General features: G+C 43.3%; 1 protein-coding gene across 2 annotated transcripts in view; it reads left to right on the top strand.

Annotated features, from left to right (window-relative positions):
- Positions 1 to 17,585, top strand: part of LOC139447503 (protein unc-93 homolog A-like) — a 72,205-nt gene that overhangs the window by 44,794 nt on the left and 9,826 nt on the right. The window lies entirely within an intron of this gene.

Below are 17,585 nucleotides of genomic sequence, written 5' to 3'. Positions count from 1 at the left end.
CCGGGTTAGGTCCCTGCCCTTACCTCTCGCCACACAGCCCTAGTTAGGTCCCTGCCCTCACCTCTCACCACACAGCCCTAGTTAGGTTCCTGCCCTCACCTCTCACCACACAGCCCTAGTTAGGTTCCTGCCTTTGCCTCTCACCACATAACCCTAGTTAGGTCTCTGCCCTCACCTCTCGCCACACAGCCCTAGTTAGGTTCCTGCCCTCACCTCTCGCCACACAGCCCTAGTTAGGTCCCTGCTCTCACCTCTCACCACACAGCCCTAGTTAGGTCCCTGCCCTCACCTCCCACCTCACAGCCCTAGTTAGGTTCCTGCCCTCACCTCTCGCCACACAGCCCTAGTTAGGTTTCTGCTCTCACCTCTCACCACACAGCCCTAGTTAGGTTTCTGCTCTCACCACACAGCCCTAGTTAGGTTCCTGCCTTCACCTCTCATCAAACAGCCCTAGTTAGGTTCCTGCCCTCACCTCTCACCACACAGCCCTAGTTAGGTCCCTGCCCTCACCCCTCGCCACACAGCCCTAGTTAGGTTTCTGCTCTCACCTCTCACCACACAGCCCTAGTTAGGTTTCTGCTCTCACCTCTCACCACACAGCCCTAGTTAGGTTCCTGCCTTCACCTCTCATCAAACAGCCCTAGTTAGGTTCCTGCCCTCACCTCTCACCACACAGCCCTAGTTAGGTCCCTGCCCTCACCCCTCGCCACACAGCCCTAGTTAGGTTCCTGCCTTCACCTCTCATCAAACAGCCCTAGTTAGGTCCCTGTCCTCACCCCTCGCCACACAGCCCTAGTTAGGTCCCTGCCCTCACCCCTCGCCACACAGCCCTAGTTAGGTTCCTGCCTTCACCTCTCATCAAACAGCCATGGTTAGGTCCATGGTGATTTTGCTGAAGACAAATGGTATTAGGACATTTCCATTGTTGTTTCAAGTTAGGACATTCCTCAATATTATTTCCAAATTAAAAAATATGATCTTCCATTATGGGGGGATGGCAATCAGTCAGTGTCCTAGAAAATGAACCAATTTGAATATCTGCTGTCCTTACTACTCTCACCTCTCATCACACAGCCCTCGTGAGGCCCCTGCCCCAAGTTATGGTTGTTGGTTTGGACTGTTACTTAGGGAAGGAAACGAAACATTACATTAAGCACTTTGATACTACAGCATGACCAGAACTGAACTTTGAAACTCCACCAGCGTAAATAATGATTAAATACAAGAAAAACCTTTCAGAACACGGAAACTTTAACTCAAGGGAAGGATGCCCTCCACATTAATCAATTTGCCATAGGTTAGCAGCCAAGTGTTAATACCTTTTTAGCAAAGCTAACAACTAAATATGGCAAATATTGCACATGACAGACTTTAATTTCAGGCAAATATTGAGCATGAGTAAACAACTGCAATGCTTGTTGATGTAAAGCGATAAATGATTTCACAGGCTGGCTGCAAGTACAGTTGATGTCAGCTGTGATGCTGCATTCAGTCAAACGCAGGCTAGCTACAAGTACAGTTGATGTCAGCTGTGATGCTGCATTCAGTCAAACACAGGCTAGCTACAAGTACAGTTGAAGTCAGCTGTGATGCTGCATTCAGTCAAATGCAGGCTAGCTACAAGTACAGTTGATGTCAGCTGTGATGCTGCATTCAGTCAAACAGAGGCTAGCTACAAGTACAATTGATGTCAGCTGTGATGCTGCATTCAGTCAAACACAGGCTGGCTACAAGTACACTTGAAGTCGGCTGTGATGCTGCATTCAGTCAAACACAGGCTAGCTACAAGTACACTTGTAGTTGGCTTTGATGCTGCATTCAGTCAAACTCAGGCTAGCTACAAGCGCAGTTGATGTCAGCTGTGATGCTGCATTCAGTCAAACAGAGGCTAGCTATAAGTACACTTGAAGTCGGCTGTGATGCTGCATTCAGTCAAACACAGGCTGGCTACAAGTACACTTGAAGTCTGCTGTGATGCTGCATTCAGTCAAACACAGGCTAGCTACAAGTACACTTGAAGTCTGCTGTGATGCTGCATTCAGTCAAACACAGGCTAGCTACAAGTACAGTTGATGTCAGCTGTGATGCTGCATTCAGTCAAACACAGGCTGGCTACAAGTACAGTTGAAGTCGGCTTTGATGCTGCATTCAGTCAAACACAGGCTGGCTACAAGTACACTTGAAGTCTGCTGTGATGCTGCATTCAGTCAAACACAGGCTAGCTACAAGTACACTTGAAGTCTGCTGTGATGCTGCATTCAGTCAAACACAGGCTAGCTACAAGTACAGTTGATGTCAGCTGTGATGCTGCATTCAGTCAAACACAGGCTGGCTACAAGTACAGTTGAAGTCGGCTTTGATCTTGCATTCAGTCAAACTCAGCCTAGCTACAAGTATACTTGAAGTCCGCTGTGATGCTGCGTTCGGTCAAACACAGGATAGCTGCAAGAGCAGTTGACGTTAGCATTCAGTCAAACATGCTAATGACAAGTACAGGTTAGGCTGAGATGATTATCTGACCAATGTGTCAAACCTTTTCAAGAGTATCTTACTAAACTGAACAATGGATTACAGATTGGATAATTTCCCTGTGACACACACCTGCAGAGGATCTGTGTGAAGTGAGGTGAGGTAATGTTGTGACTCTCAAGCCAAGCCTAAAGATTTACAATATTAATTCAGTGATCCTATAGGCTTATTAGTTGCTATCAGAAGACACAGAAGTAACTCTAGAATGTGCTTGATTGGTTTATGGATTCATGAATATTCATGCACTGAATTCCTCTTTTATATCTGTTTTAGGATCTGAAAATGATGAAGATGAAAATCCCAATGTACATGACAATGTCTATCGAATGTTTACCTTTTAACATATAACTGTTATTTGTTGTTTTTGTTAGAGAAAATGCAACAAATAACTCCAATAATGTGCCCATATTTGCAATGTTTCATGAACTTATTGATTTTGTATGTATATTCATTCTTTTTGTGAGCAGCTTGCGCTCAGAGGCAGTTCTCAGCATCCATTCAAAATTGTATTTTGCCCACCATTGAATTATGTATGCTCCCCCTTAAACCTTACCATAGACACTGAGGAGCCTTTATAAGTCATGCACTTGTGCAAGTTCCTGGCAGTGGTCCCAGCATGGAGAAGATTGTGGGAAGCTGAGAAAGGGACCTGTTTAACATTGTTAGAGAAATATTGCAATCCTACTGATGGAGATCAATGGAGAAATCACCACGTCTTTTGACTTATGTTAATGTGTATTGTACTCTGGAGAGTCCTAAACTATTAATTGGCATTGTTGCCATGGATGCACCAAAGCAGTAACTTCTTTGATATGATCACACAACAACCAGTGTAGACAAGCCACAAAAACCCTAAGATTTCCATTAAGTGCTGAGACAAACAATCAACCTGTCATCATATAGTACAGCTAGAGGAGAGAAAGACCATGTCTACTACAGTATAAGGCAAGCTGCTTGGTGATGCTAGTCAGTCTTATGTACATCAGTAGTAATGTTTAACATTGTGTCTGGCTTTAAGGCATAAGAGAGTGTGAATGAGGGTAGCTCTCCTACATATACTGGTAGAAGGTGATTGTTGTCATGCAGCATTGATTGCAAAGTGTTTTTCCACAGGGTACAATTCAGTCCCACAAGGGTGATGTAATTGCAGATGAACCTCTCATTATCATTGTATTGAGAGTGGGAGTTTTTATGTTGTTGCACTAATGCTTCTTGCAATGGTTCACAGATGAAACATGATCAGTGTGTGTTGTGCCATGTACATGACATTTTTCATGTATGCCAGAATTTAGTTTTTTCTTTGAGTACAGGATTTCATTAGTAACATGGTTAAATAGAATGTACATGTTTAATTTTGACCATAGGTACATGTAGAAAGTATTTTCATGTCACTGTATTTATTCAGATAAGTACCTTCAGTTGGCTAGAACTTCATACAGATAATGTTTTCTGAATGTTTTAGCCTTTTGTGATTTGGTGGATATTTAATTTTAAAAATAAGTGATCTAATTTATTCACAAAGTGGAGACAGATTCTGAGTTTGTCAATGATAAGACTTTATGTCCTGACAGTGTGACGATAAGTGCATTGGTTGTATTCGAAACAAAAACAAAGAGAGGATATATTCATTAAGGATAAGGGAACTAGTGGATATAATTGAATGGATATAGTCCAAGGGGAAAAAACAAAGGGTTGTCTGATCAGTCTTTGAAAAGTTGACATGGAATAAAATGAATGTGTACAAAAACAACTGTAACATTCATCCAAATGTAATTTACATAAAAGTTTGGATTAGAGGTTAAGAGAGAAAAGAATAATGACAGGCTGAGGTTAATGAAATAGAATCTGAAGCAGGATGTTTTTTTATCACTGTGAGACTAAGGGTTTTCAGGACATCTTGAATTACATGTTGTTGCTCACTAGCAACAATGCAACACAGAGTCACGCTCAACCTGCAACACAGGAACACTTCCTCACAATGCAAGACTGGATCGCTTCCCCAACACAGGGCAGTTCTCAGAATGCAACACAGTGACACTTCCCACAATGCAACACAGGGACACTTCCCACAATGCAACACAGGGACACTTCTCACAATGCAACATAGGAACACTTCTCACAATGCAACACAGTGACAATTCTCACAATTTCAACACAGGAGCACTTCTCACAATGCAAGACTGGATCACTTCCCACAATGCAACACAGGGACACTTCCCACAATGCAACACAGTGACACTTCTCACAATGCAACACAGGGACACTTCTCACAATGCAACACAGGGACACTTCTCACAATGCAACACAGTGACAGTTCCCACAATGCAACACAGGGCAGTTCTCACAATGCAACACAGGGACACTTCTCACAATGCAACACAGTGACAATTCTCACAATGCAACACAGTGACAGTTCCCACAATGCAACACAGGGCAGTTCTCACAATGCAACACAGGAACACTTCTCACAATGCAAGACTGGATCACTTCCCACAGTGCAACACAGGGACACTTCTCACAATGCAACACAGTGACAATTCTCACAATGCAACACAGGGACACTTCTCACAATGCAACACAGTGACACTTCCCACAATGCAACACAGGGACACTTCTCACAATGCAACACAGGGACACTTCTCACGATGCAACACAGTGACAGTTCCCACAATGCAACACAGGAACACTTCTCACGATGCAACACAGGGACACTTCCCACAATGCAACACAGGGCAGTTCTCACAATGCAACACAGGGACACTTCTCACAATGCAACACAGGGACACTTCTCACAATGCAACACAGGGACACTTCTCACAATGCAACACAGGGACACTTCCCACGATGCAACACAGTGACAGTTCCCACAATGCAACACAGGGCAGTTCTCACAATGCAACACAGGGACACTTCCCACAATGCAACACAGGGACACTTCCCACAATGCAACACAGGGACACTTCTCACAATGCAACACAGTGACAGTTCCCACAATGCAACACAGTGACAGTTCCCACAATGCAACTCAGTGACAGTTCCCACAATGCAACACAGGGCAGTTCTCACAATGCAACACAGGGACACTTCTCACAATGCAACACAGTGACAATTCTCACAATGCAACACAGGAACACTTCTCACAATGCAAGACTGGATCACTTCTCACAATGCAACACAGGGACACTTCTCACAATGCAACACAGGGACACTTCTCACAATGCAACACAGGACACTTCTCTCAATGCAACACAGGGACACTACTCACAATGCAAGACTGGATCACATCCCACCATGCAACACAGGAACAATTCCCACCACACAACACAGGAACAATTCCCACCATGCAAGACACAGTATAACATGGAAGGCCACTAGCCACAGTACAACATGGTGGGGCACTTGCCACAGTACAACATGGAGGGGCACTTGCCACAGTACAACATGGTGGGACACTAGCCACAGTACAACATGGTGGGGCACTTGCCACAGTACAACATGGAGGGGCACTTGCCACAGTACAACATGGTCGGACACTTGCCACAGTACAACATGGAGGGACACTTGCCACAGTACAACATGATGGGACACTTGCCACAGTACAACATGATGGGACACCTGCCACAGTACAACATGGTGGGACACTTGCCACAGTACAACATGGAGGGGCACTTGCCACAGTACAACATGGTGGGGCACTTGCCACAGTATAACATGGTGGGACACTTGCCACAGTACAACATGGAGGGGCACTTGCCACAGTACAACATGGAGGGACACTTGCCACAGTACAACATGGTGGGGCACTTGCCACAGTACAACATGGAGGGACACTTGCCACAGTACAACATGGAGGGGCACTTGCCACAGTACAACATGATGGGACACCTGCCACAGTACAACATGGAGGGGCACTTGCCACAGTACAACATGAAGGGGCACTTGCCACAGTACAACATGGAGGGGCACTTGCCACAGTATAACATGGAGGGGCACTTGCCACAGTACAACATGAAGGGGCACTTGCCACAGTACAACATGGAGGGGCACTTGCCACAGTATAACATGGAGGGGCACTTGCCACAGTACAACATGAAGGGGCACTTGCCACAGTACAACATGGAGGGGCACTTGCCACAGTATAACATGGTGGGACACTTGCCACAGTATAATATGGTGGGACACTTGCCACAGTATAACATGGAGGGGCACTTGCCACAGTACAACATGGAGGGGCACTTGCCACAGTATAACATGGTGGGACACTTGCCACAGTATAATATGGTGGGACACTTGCCACAGTACAACATGGTGGGACACTTGCCACAGTATAATATGGTGGGACACTTGCCACAGTATAATATGGTGGGACACTTGCCACAGTATAATATGGTGGGACACTTGCCACAGTATAATATGGTGGGACACTTGCCACAGTATAACATGGAGGGGCACTTGCCACAGTACAACATGAAGGGGCACTTGCCACAGTACAACATGGAGGGGCACTTGCCACAGTATAACATGGTGGGACACTTGCCACAGTATAATATGGTGGGGCACTTGCCACAGTACAACATGGTGGGACACTTGCCACAGTATAATATGGTGGGACACTTGCCATAGTATAACATGGAGGGACACTTGCCACAGTATAACATGGAGGGGCACTTGCCACAGTATAACATGGTGGGACACTTGCCACAGTACAACATGGTGGGACACTTGCCACAGTATAATATGGTGGGACACTTGCCACAGTATAATATGGTGGGACACTTGCCATAGTATAACATGGAGGGACACTTGCCACAGTATAACATGGTGGGACACTTGCCACAGTATAATATGGTGGGACACTTGCCACAGTACAACATGGAGGGGCACTTGCCACAGTATAACATGGAGGGACACTTGCCACAGTATAACATGGAGGGGCACTTGCCACAGTACAACATGAAGGGGCACTTGCCACAGTACAACATGGAGGGGCACTTGCCACAGTATAACATGGTGGGACACTTGCCACAGTATAATATGGTGGGGCACTTGCCACAGTACAACATGGTGGGACACTTGCCACAGTACAACATGGAGGGGCACTTGCCACAGTATAACATGGTGGGACACTTGCCACAGTATAATATGGTGGGACACTTGCCACAGTACAACATGGAGGGGCACTTGCCACAGTACAACATGGTGGGGCACTTGCCACAGTATAACATGGAGGGACACTTGCCACAGTATAATATGGTGGGACACTTGCCACAGTATAACATGGTGGGACACTTGCCACAGTATAACATGGAGGGACACTTGCCATAGTATAACATGGAGGTTCACTTGCAACAGTACAACATGGTGGGACACCTGCTTCAGTACAACATGGAGGGGCACTTGCCACAGTGCAACATGTCGGGGCCTTTGCCACAGTACATTGTAGGTCACTTGCCACAGTGCATGGTACTTGCCACATTATCCTCTTGTGACCCGGTTGTTATTCAGCTTATGGACCATTAATATTTACCGGTCTTTTCAGTGTTTATACCCGAGGTGTACAGTACATTCACCCTGTGCCCTTTAAAAGAAACAACTCATCACTTGCTAGATGACCAGAGGTTTGGAAACACAAAAGATGTTCATACACCCAAAACACAAGTGACAAAACATGTGGTGTCACCCTGGCCAAGTGACTTAGTTCAAATGTGCCTCTGTTCACCCAGCAGGGAATGGGTGCCGATATTTGAGGTGGATATTGAAAAACCCTCTAGCGCTTGTAGGCAGCTTGGGTGTATTCTCCCCAGGGAGTTGAGAAGGATAAGTGGAATCCATATGGGTCAACTGGTCGGGGAATAAATAAACCGCAGTTGAGCTGATACTAATATCTGGATAAGTACGGTATATAAATGTATAATATAATGATAACAACTTATCATATCAATGAGCTGAAGTAATATGTTATCTGACCGCCTCAATGGTTTAGAGCATCTACCCGAAGGTCGTGGGTTCAATCCCCAGACACATCATACCAGGAAGTTAAAAGATGGTACTTGTTGTTACCCTGCCAGGCAATCAGCATTTAGGGGCTTAAACAAGGACTGGAGTCGGTATACTGTGTCTGAGTGGGGTATTCATGTTAAAACTGTGACATGATTTTTTACTGGGCTAGCACTATAAAATCAGCATTAGTCAGTTCGAGCAGGCACGCACGCACACACGCACACGCACAAATGTGCATACACATCGCTATATAAGTGCAATATTCTTGAACAGGATGTTAAACCCCATTTCACCTCACCTAATATACAATCTGTCACACATCAACACCTAACCACCTGAACACCACTGAAACAATAGTAATAATGAGTTTTCAAGTAAAACATAGTTTTGATCATGAAACTTCGGTGAATTTAGTGAGGGTTCTCTTTATCAATCATATTAAGTCTGGAGTAAGCTTACTGCTAGGTTGTATGTAGACATAAACAACAATATGGGATTAACCCTATGTGTTGACGAAGAGTAGCCCCATCCATCTGCTTGTTAGAAAGTAAAGTTCTTAAGTCCTTCGTGGGAAGTAGCAGGCTACACTCACAATGATTCACCAGCCGAGTTCAGTCCATGTTCCAATAATTAGTTAAGAATTTGTCTGGCCTTGATTGAAATGGGTGAAGTTGATTGTGGAAGTGTGATGATCATAGCAGCAAGGAGAGAATGAATGGCGAACACCAGACAGCCTGAGTCAAGACTCTGCTGGATCCATGCCAACAGTCAGAAACCATGCTGTAAAACATTGATTCTGTATCTGTACACACCTCCAGTCTGTGTGGACCTATATATCTCCACCTACACAGCACTTATCTCCACCTACACACCACATATCTCCACCTACACACCGCATATCTCCACCTACACCACACATATATCTACCTACACCACACATATATCTACCTACACCACACATATTTCTACCTACAAAGCACATATTTCTACCTACACAGCACACATATTTCTACCTACACCTCACATATCTCCACCTACACCACACATATCTCCACCCACACCACACATATTTCTACCTACACAGCACACATATTTCTACCTACACACCACACATATCTCCACCTACACCACAAATATTTCAACCTACACACCACACATATTTCTACCTACACCTCACATATTTCTACCTACACCACACATATATCTACCTACACCACACATATATCTACCTACACACCACACATATTTCTACCTACACAGCACACATATTTCTACCTACACCTCACATATTTCTACCTACACCACACATATCTCCACCTACACAGCACACATATTTCTACCTATACCACACATATATCTACCTACACACCACACATATTTCTACCGACACACCACACATATTTCAACCTTCACACCACAGATATCTCCAACTACACCACAAATATTTCTACCTACACCACACATATATCTACCTACACACCACACATATTTCTACCTACACAGCACACATATTTCTACCTACACCTCACATATCTCCACCTACACAGCACACATATTTCTACCTACACCACACATATCTCCACCTACACAGCACACATATTTCTACCTACACCTCACATATCTCCACCTACACCACACATATCTCCACCTACACCACACATATCTCCACCTACACCACACATATCTCCACCTACACAGCACACATATTTCTACCTACACCACACATATCTCCACCTACACAGCACACATATTTCTACCTACACCTCACATATCTCCACCTACACCACACATATCTCCACCTACACCACACATATCTCCACCTACACCACACATATCTCCACCTACACAGCACACATATTTCTACCTACACCACACATATTTCTACCTACACACCACACATATTTCTACCTACACACCACACATATTTCAACCTACACACCACACATATCTCCACCTACACCACACATATTTCAACCTACACACCACACATATCTCCACCTACACCACACATATTTCAACCTACACACCACACATATTTCTACCTACACCTCACATATTTCTACCTACACCACACATATCTCCACCTACACCACACACATTTCAACCTACACACCACACATATTTCTACCTACACCTCAAATATTTCTACCTACACCACACATATTCTACCTACACAGCACATATTTCTACCTACACACCGCACATATTTCTGTAAACATGATTCTGTAGAGCACTACTTCTTACTTTCCAATCTATGTTAGCAATACTGGAACTGAGTTGTACGTTTCAAATGGTACAACCTTGACTTCCTGTTTGTATTGCCAAGCTATGAGGTTGAAGTATGTGGAACCAGGTCATTAATCAGATTCAATGATTTTAGAATATGTCATGAAATGTATGGCTGTGCATTTGTAACTGATATTGGTAATATAAGTGTGATGAGGATGGCCATTTTTCCTGTAGCTCTAGTTTCATGTTGGGTAAAGGTCATGCATGTCCCAAACAAGTAATCCTCGTTATTATTACTGTTGCCAAACCCTTGAGGAGCGCCACAATCAATCGCGCGATGCACAGAATAGCACAAGGCCAGCTGCTTTCAGCAATTGTATCCAACACCAAAAGCTATTCTGGCTTAAGGATTGCTATTTATAGATTTATCTGTCTTCTGTGTGTGGTGATGGTGGAGACAGGGAAAGGAATCTGGACGCTCCTGGACTATTTTTAACTGTAATTGATGTGGGGTGGTGTTAGGTTAAATGACCTCAATTTATGTCACAAACAGTATTTACTTCAATATATGTGAAAGTTAGATGCGTTAACCATTGCTGGTGGAGGTAGAAGATTTGAATAACATGGAGCCGTACAGAGTAAGACTTTCTCAGTTGTCTGGTCAACAAAGTGTATTACTATTATGATAGTGTACACCACCATCAGTATGTGTGTACACTACTATCAGTATGTTTGTACACCACTATCAGTATGTGACACTACACCACTATCAGTATGTGTGTACACCACTATCAGTATGTGTGTACATCACTATCAGTATGTGTGTACACTACTATCAGTATGTTTGTACACCACTATCAGTATGTGACACTACACCACTATCAGTATGTGTGTACACCACTATCAGTTTGTGTGTACACCACTATCAGTTTGTGTGTACACCACTATCAGTATGTGTGTACACCACTATCAGTATCTGTGTACACTACTATCAGTATGTTTGTACACCACTATCAGTATGTGACACTACACCACTATCAGTATGTGTGTACACCACTATCAGTATGTGTGTACACCACTATCAGTATGTGTGTACACCACTATCAGTATCTGTGTACACTACTATCAGTATGTTTGTACACCACTATCAGTATGTGACACTACACCACTATCAGTATGTGTGTACACCACTATCAGTATGTGTGTACACCACTATCAGTATGTGTGTACACCACTATCAGTATGTGTGTACACCACTATCAGTATGTGTGTACATCACTATCAGTATGTGTGTACACCACTATCAGTATGTGTGTACACCACTATCAGTATGTGACACTACACCACTATCAGTATGTGTGTACACCACTATCAGTATGTGTGTACACCACTATCAGTATGTGTGTACATCACTATCAGTATGTGTGCACACCACTATCAGTATGTGTGTACACCACTATCAGTATGTGTGTACATCACTATCAGTATATGTGTACACCACTATCAGTATGTGTGTACATCACTATGTGTGTACATCACTATCAGTATATGTGTACATCACTATCAGTATGTGTGTACATCACTATCAGTATGTGTGTACACCACTATCAGTATGTGTGTACACCACTATCAGTATATGTGTACACCACTATCAGTATGTGTGCACACCACTATCAGTATGTGTGTACACCACTATCAGTATGTGTGTACATCACTATCAGTATGTGTGTACACCACTATCAGTATGTGTGTACACCACTATCAGTATATGTGTACACCACTGTCAGTATGTGTGTACATCACTATCAGTATATGTGTACATCACTATCAGTATATGTGTACACCACTATCAGTATGTGTGTACATCACTATCAGTATGTGTGTACACCACTATCAGTATGTGTGTACACCACTATCAGTATGTGTGTACATCACTATCAGTATATGTGTACACCACTATCAGTATGTGTGTACACCACTATCAGTATGTGTGTACACCACTATCAGTATGTGTGTACATCACTATCAGTATGTGTGTACACCACTATCAGTATATGTCACAGTCTAGCAGTGAAAGCAGATATGTCACAGTCTAGCAGTGAAATCAGACATGTCACAGTCTAGCAGTGAAAGCAGACATGTCACAGTCTAGCAGTGAAAGCAGATATGTCACAGTCTAGCAGTGAAAGCAGACATGTCACAGTCTAGCAGTTAAAGCAGACATGTCACAGTCTAGCAGTGAAAGCAGACATGTCACAGTCTAGCAGTGAAAGCAGACATGTCACAGTCTAGCAGTGAAAGCAGACATTTCACAGTCTAGCAGTGAAAGCAGACATGTCACAGTCTAGCAGTGAAAGCAGACATGTCACAGTCTAGCAGTGAAAGCAGATATGTCACAGTCTAGCAGTGAAAGCAGACATGTCACAGTCTAGCAGTGAAAGCAGATATGTCATAGTCTAGCAGTGAAAGCAGTCTTAATTGAAAGAAAGTGAAGAGATGTTTTAAGTCACGGCCATTTATTCTTTCGGTCATATCCGACTGTCGTAACTAAAATCTTCCATTAATCTCTTTGCTTAGGATTACTTATGACTGAGAAACGTTTCCATGCCGTCCCTAACCATAAGGCCGCTGACACAGCACAGACCCCACACATCAGAGATACTCCGTGAACCAAGCCAATAAATGCGTAAGGAATACCACTGAACTCAAGTTACTATTAACATGTCAACTAGAGCCAAAAAATCCATTTCTTCACAATATTTTCATGCTGCACTGATTTCTCAGTGCAGTGTTATTGCCTGAAGGTTCCAATTTCAAATCACTTCCACCTGTCAATAAATTTTCCTTTTCATAAAGTATCAATTTCCAGAAGGTTCAGCTTGTCAGTTACCATGACAAGTCAGTTTGAACACTTTCCTGTAGGTTCACACATCCTCCACGAGGCTCACACATCCTCCAAGAGGCTCACACATCCTCCACGAGGCTCACACACTTAAAGGATGATGTACTACTCAGCAGCCCATGTCTCCGAAGCACCTGTCACTGTGCTGGTCAAAGCAAGAATTATCCACAGATGGAGGTAAAGGGCGAGAGGAATGGGATGTTTTTCAGTCATCATAATCATTTATATAGGGACTCCAAAGTGTATTTATAAATGAAGGTTGTCAGCATTTGTCAGTGCCTTCAGCCCAGCCCTCCTCCTCAGTACATCAATTAGATTAAGTGCTTGTAGGAGAATGGCATGTGAGAGTGGAGCACAAATAACACAGACCTGTTTCCAATCCAAATGGGTATCATTACATCCTCAAAGTTTTCATTATCAAATTGTGTCAGAAAAAGTTTTTTCAGTCAGTCAGAGATTTCACAGGTCTTCCTCTTGGAAGTTTTCTTTTCACTTCAATTGGAAGGCGCTTGATTCTTCTTCTGTTCAACAGTTTCGCTAATTTTTTCGACCTCCTCAGTCAAACATAGATAGTAACTTCCATGATACTTGATCAAGTTTGATGGTTGGTGTGAAGCGGTCTTTGAGAACTAACTAATGCATACCTCTATTTCCATGATTTTCACAATACAACGTTTATTTGAACATAGGACATCATGCTGCAAAAGTCATAAATATATCTATTAGAAATGCCGGTAAGGTTATTTGTTGAACACACCATGTCATCACAAAGTTATGAACAATATACTAAACATAAGCTGCTGAATCCTTTCTCCAAATGTCTGTCATATGTTATCTTAAGCATAATCAATACAAGTAAAGTTTTCATTTTCTCGGATACTTTCGATGAATCCTGTTACTTTACTACAGATGAAGCCCTGGTGTGAGGAGCCTGGGTCAGCCTAGGTCTCCAGCATGCCATGCTTGTCACAGAAGTCCACTTGTGAGGATCAAGTGGTTACAATGTGACATGTGCCTTGGTGTGACCAGATGCTGTGGATCAATGGTTGTGCTGTTAACCATTGTTTTTTCTGGCACATTTGATTTCATCACTGCAAGTTTGCAATTCCTGCCCAGCTGATAGTGAAACAGGTAGCTCCAACAATTCAACTCCTACAAGCACCTTGACACAGTGGCTGAAAGCAGATTACCTTTCAATACACTGGTACTTCCGATCCATGTAGACGGAGACATGTCAGGAGACAATGCCCAACTAAGACTGCATCAGCAAGAGTTGATCTCACATGTGCATACTTGAATTGCATAGTTCTTTCCAAACTGCAAAGACAGGTCATTTGGAAAATAATATTTTTATGAATAGTGGCAGTACACAGTCTAAGATAACACTTTAAATCGACAAATTACACAAAATCAAAACGCTTTTTCCTCAGGAATTATGTGAAGAATGCCCAAAAGGTTATGACAGCCACTAGACGCATTACCTTGTATTCTTGGTCAGTAGCACAGAGGAGACCTTATGTCATAGGGAGTCACAGGCTACCTGACTACCAGGATGTCAGTGTCTCGGCAGAATATGTACAGCATACTTTATACATTTTGAATTTCAGATATCACAAAATATACTGATCACTTCACTTGCCAATAATTAGAGTTAGTAGGTTCATCCTTGACTTTCATGACATAATCGGCTCAGTTTCACCAGCATGACAGGCTCTGTACAGCTTCACCAACAGTCATGACAGGCTCTGTACAGTTTCACCAACAGGCATGACAGGCTCTGTACAGCTTCCCAAACAGGCATGACAGGCTCTGTACAGCTTCACCAACAGTCATGACAGGCTCTGTGCAGTTTCACCAATAGTCATGACAGGCTCTGTACAGCTTCCCAAACAGGCATGACAGCCTCTGTACAGTTTCACCAACAGGCATGACAGGCTCTGTACAGTTTCACCAACAGGCATGACAGGCTCTTTGCAGTTTCACCAACAGGCATGACGGCTATATGCAGCTTCACCAACAGTCAATACAGACTGTAGTGTTTCATCATCAGCCTTGTCAGGCTCTGCTTTCTCAGTTACAGGAGGTCAGCTGCAGGCTGCTGTAATGCCATGTTGAGTCCCGACTCCTGTACTGAAGGTGGCTGCAGCACAACCCAGTGAACAATGCTGGTATATATGTTAAAAAATGACACCAAACTGCATTGAATGTAAGCGCCATGGGTTTATGTCCTGGAAGAAGAAAAGATAGAGGGATCGGTCTACTATTGTAGAGATTTGAAAATAAGGCCCTGAACAACACTATTGACAGACGCATTTCTCTGAAATGAAACTGTCAAGGCTGAAATCAACTTTGGAAATGCACAAAACTTAAGAGAAGTATAAACGCTGGCCTTTACCAATTGATTTCATTGGGTCAGCAGGCTGTGCATGGGGCTAAATCTGTGTGTTCATGAAGACTGTTTCACATACATAAGACTTATCTATTTGCAGCTCGGAAAACGAAATCCCAATAAATACGACCATATTTGGACACTTGCCATAGCAGCGTGAAGACTTTTAGCTGTGATGTAGCTGGTCCCCTGGGACTGGCCAGCGTGTGTGGAAGCAGCACACCACCTCTAATGACTACACAACTTGTTAATGGAGGCGCACTTGCATTGATAGATGAAATATATCACACATTAGGCCAACATTGCGCTCCTGTACATCCTTTCACATATTTCACCATGACTCTGCCCAGTAATTGATATACTTGGTGTTATGCCGTGACTGGTAGCACCAGTCTAAAACAAGGATTAATTCTCTGCTCTCCCAGAGATGCTGTCAATATTTGGATTAATGTTCCAGGATATTTTTAATCAATGAAAGAATGATGTGTGACAAGAGTGGGGATGTTATTCCAGAGGATTTGTTGCCCCAACCTCCCAGACTCTTGCCATGTGCCGTGCTAGCCAATCAAACACTACAATTTGTTTATTGTTGTAGTGGTGCACAGGAATTCATTTATTAATCACCCAGGGGGCACAAAATTCCTGCTGGAGTTATTCTTTTTTGTCTATTACAACAAATATGTGTTTGTCCTTCACAGCTGCTCAGCAGCTTTAAGAGTTCAGATGTTATGCCTTTCACATGACTTGAGCTGTTTAGAGTTTGCATAAAAGATGAGTAGACATTAGATATGGTTCAGTGTGAACAGCTGCAAAAAATGGCAAATGATGCCATGATAAAAACCTGGGTTTGATCCTCCACCGATATTCAGAGTGGTGAGTAAACATAATTTGTAATAACTTCTGGTTGGTTGACTTGATAGGAGTGGATTAGCACTAATAGTTTGTGTGATTCTTAACAATGTTTGTTTTTACATCAATGTATTGTAACATTTATCAGTAAGGATAGTGTACCATCCCAAACAAAACGATATGCCCCATCCTGGTTTTTTCTTGAATATGCTTTATTGCCAAAATAGTGCAGAATGATGAAGATCCCAGTGCACTCTAGTAGAGATGGAGAAGAGACAATGTCATTAGTTTCAGTTTAAGTACAGTGGGTGGGAACCAGTGGCCTGGAGACATTCTAAGCTGATACCACATTCACATATGAAAGGAATAAGAGGATAAATTGTCTTTGCTTCATGGTTAGTTCATGCAAGGGCATTGTTGTATCCAGGAAGCCAGGAATGGTTTTGCCCCGGGTAGCCATGAATTATTTTGCCCCGGGTAGCCAGGAATGGTTTTGCCGCAGGTAGCCAGGAATGGTTTCGCCCCGGGGAGCCATGACTGGTATTGCCCTGGGTAGCCATGACTGGTATTGCCCCAGGTAGCCATAAATTGTTTTGCCCCTGTTAGCCAGGAATGGTTTCACCACAGGTAGCTATGAATGGTTTTGCCCCAGGTAGCCAGGAATGGATTTGCCCTGGGTAGCCATGA

This window comes from Haliotis cracherodii, unplaced genomic scaffold (genome assembly GCF_022045235.1).
Source record: "Haliotis cracherodii isolate W230 unplaced genomic scaffold, xgHalCrac1.p SCAF_7, whole genome shotgun sequence".
In the NCBI taxonomy this organism is placed as follows: Eukaryota; Metazoa; Mollusca; class Gastropoda; order Lepetellida; family Haliotidae; genus Haliotis; species Haliotis cracherodii.
Note: the sequence above shows the minus strand (reverse complement) of the source record. Positions and strands in the feature narration are given on the sequence as shown.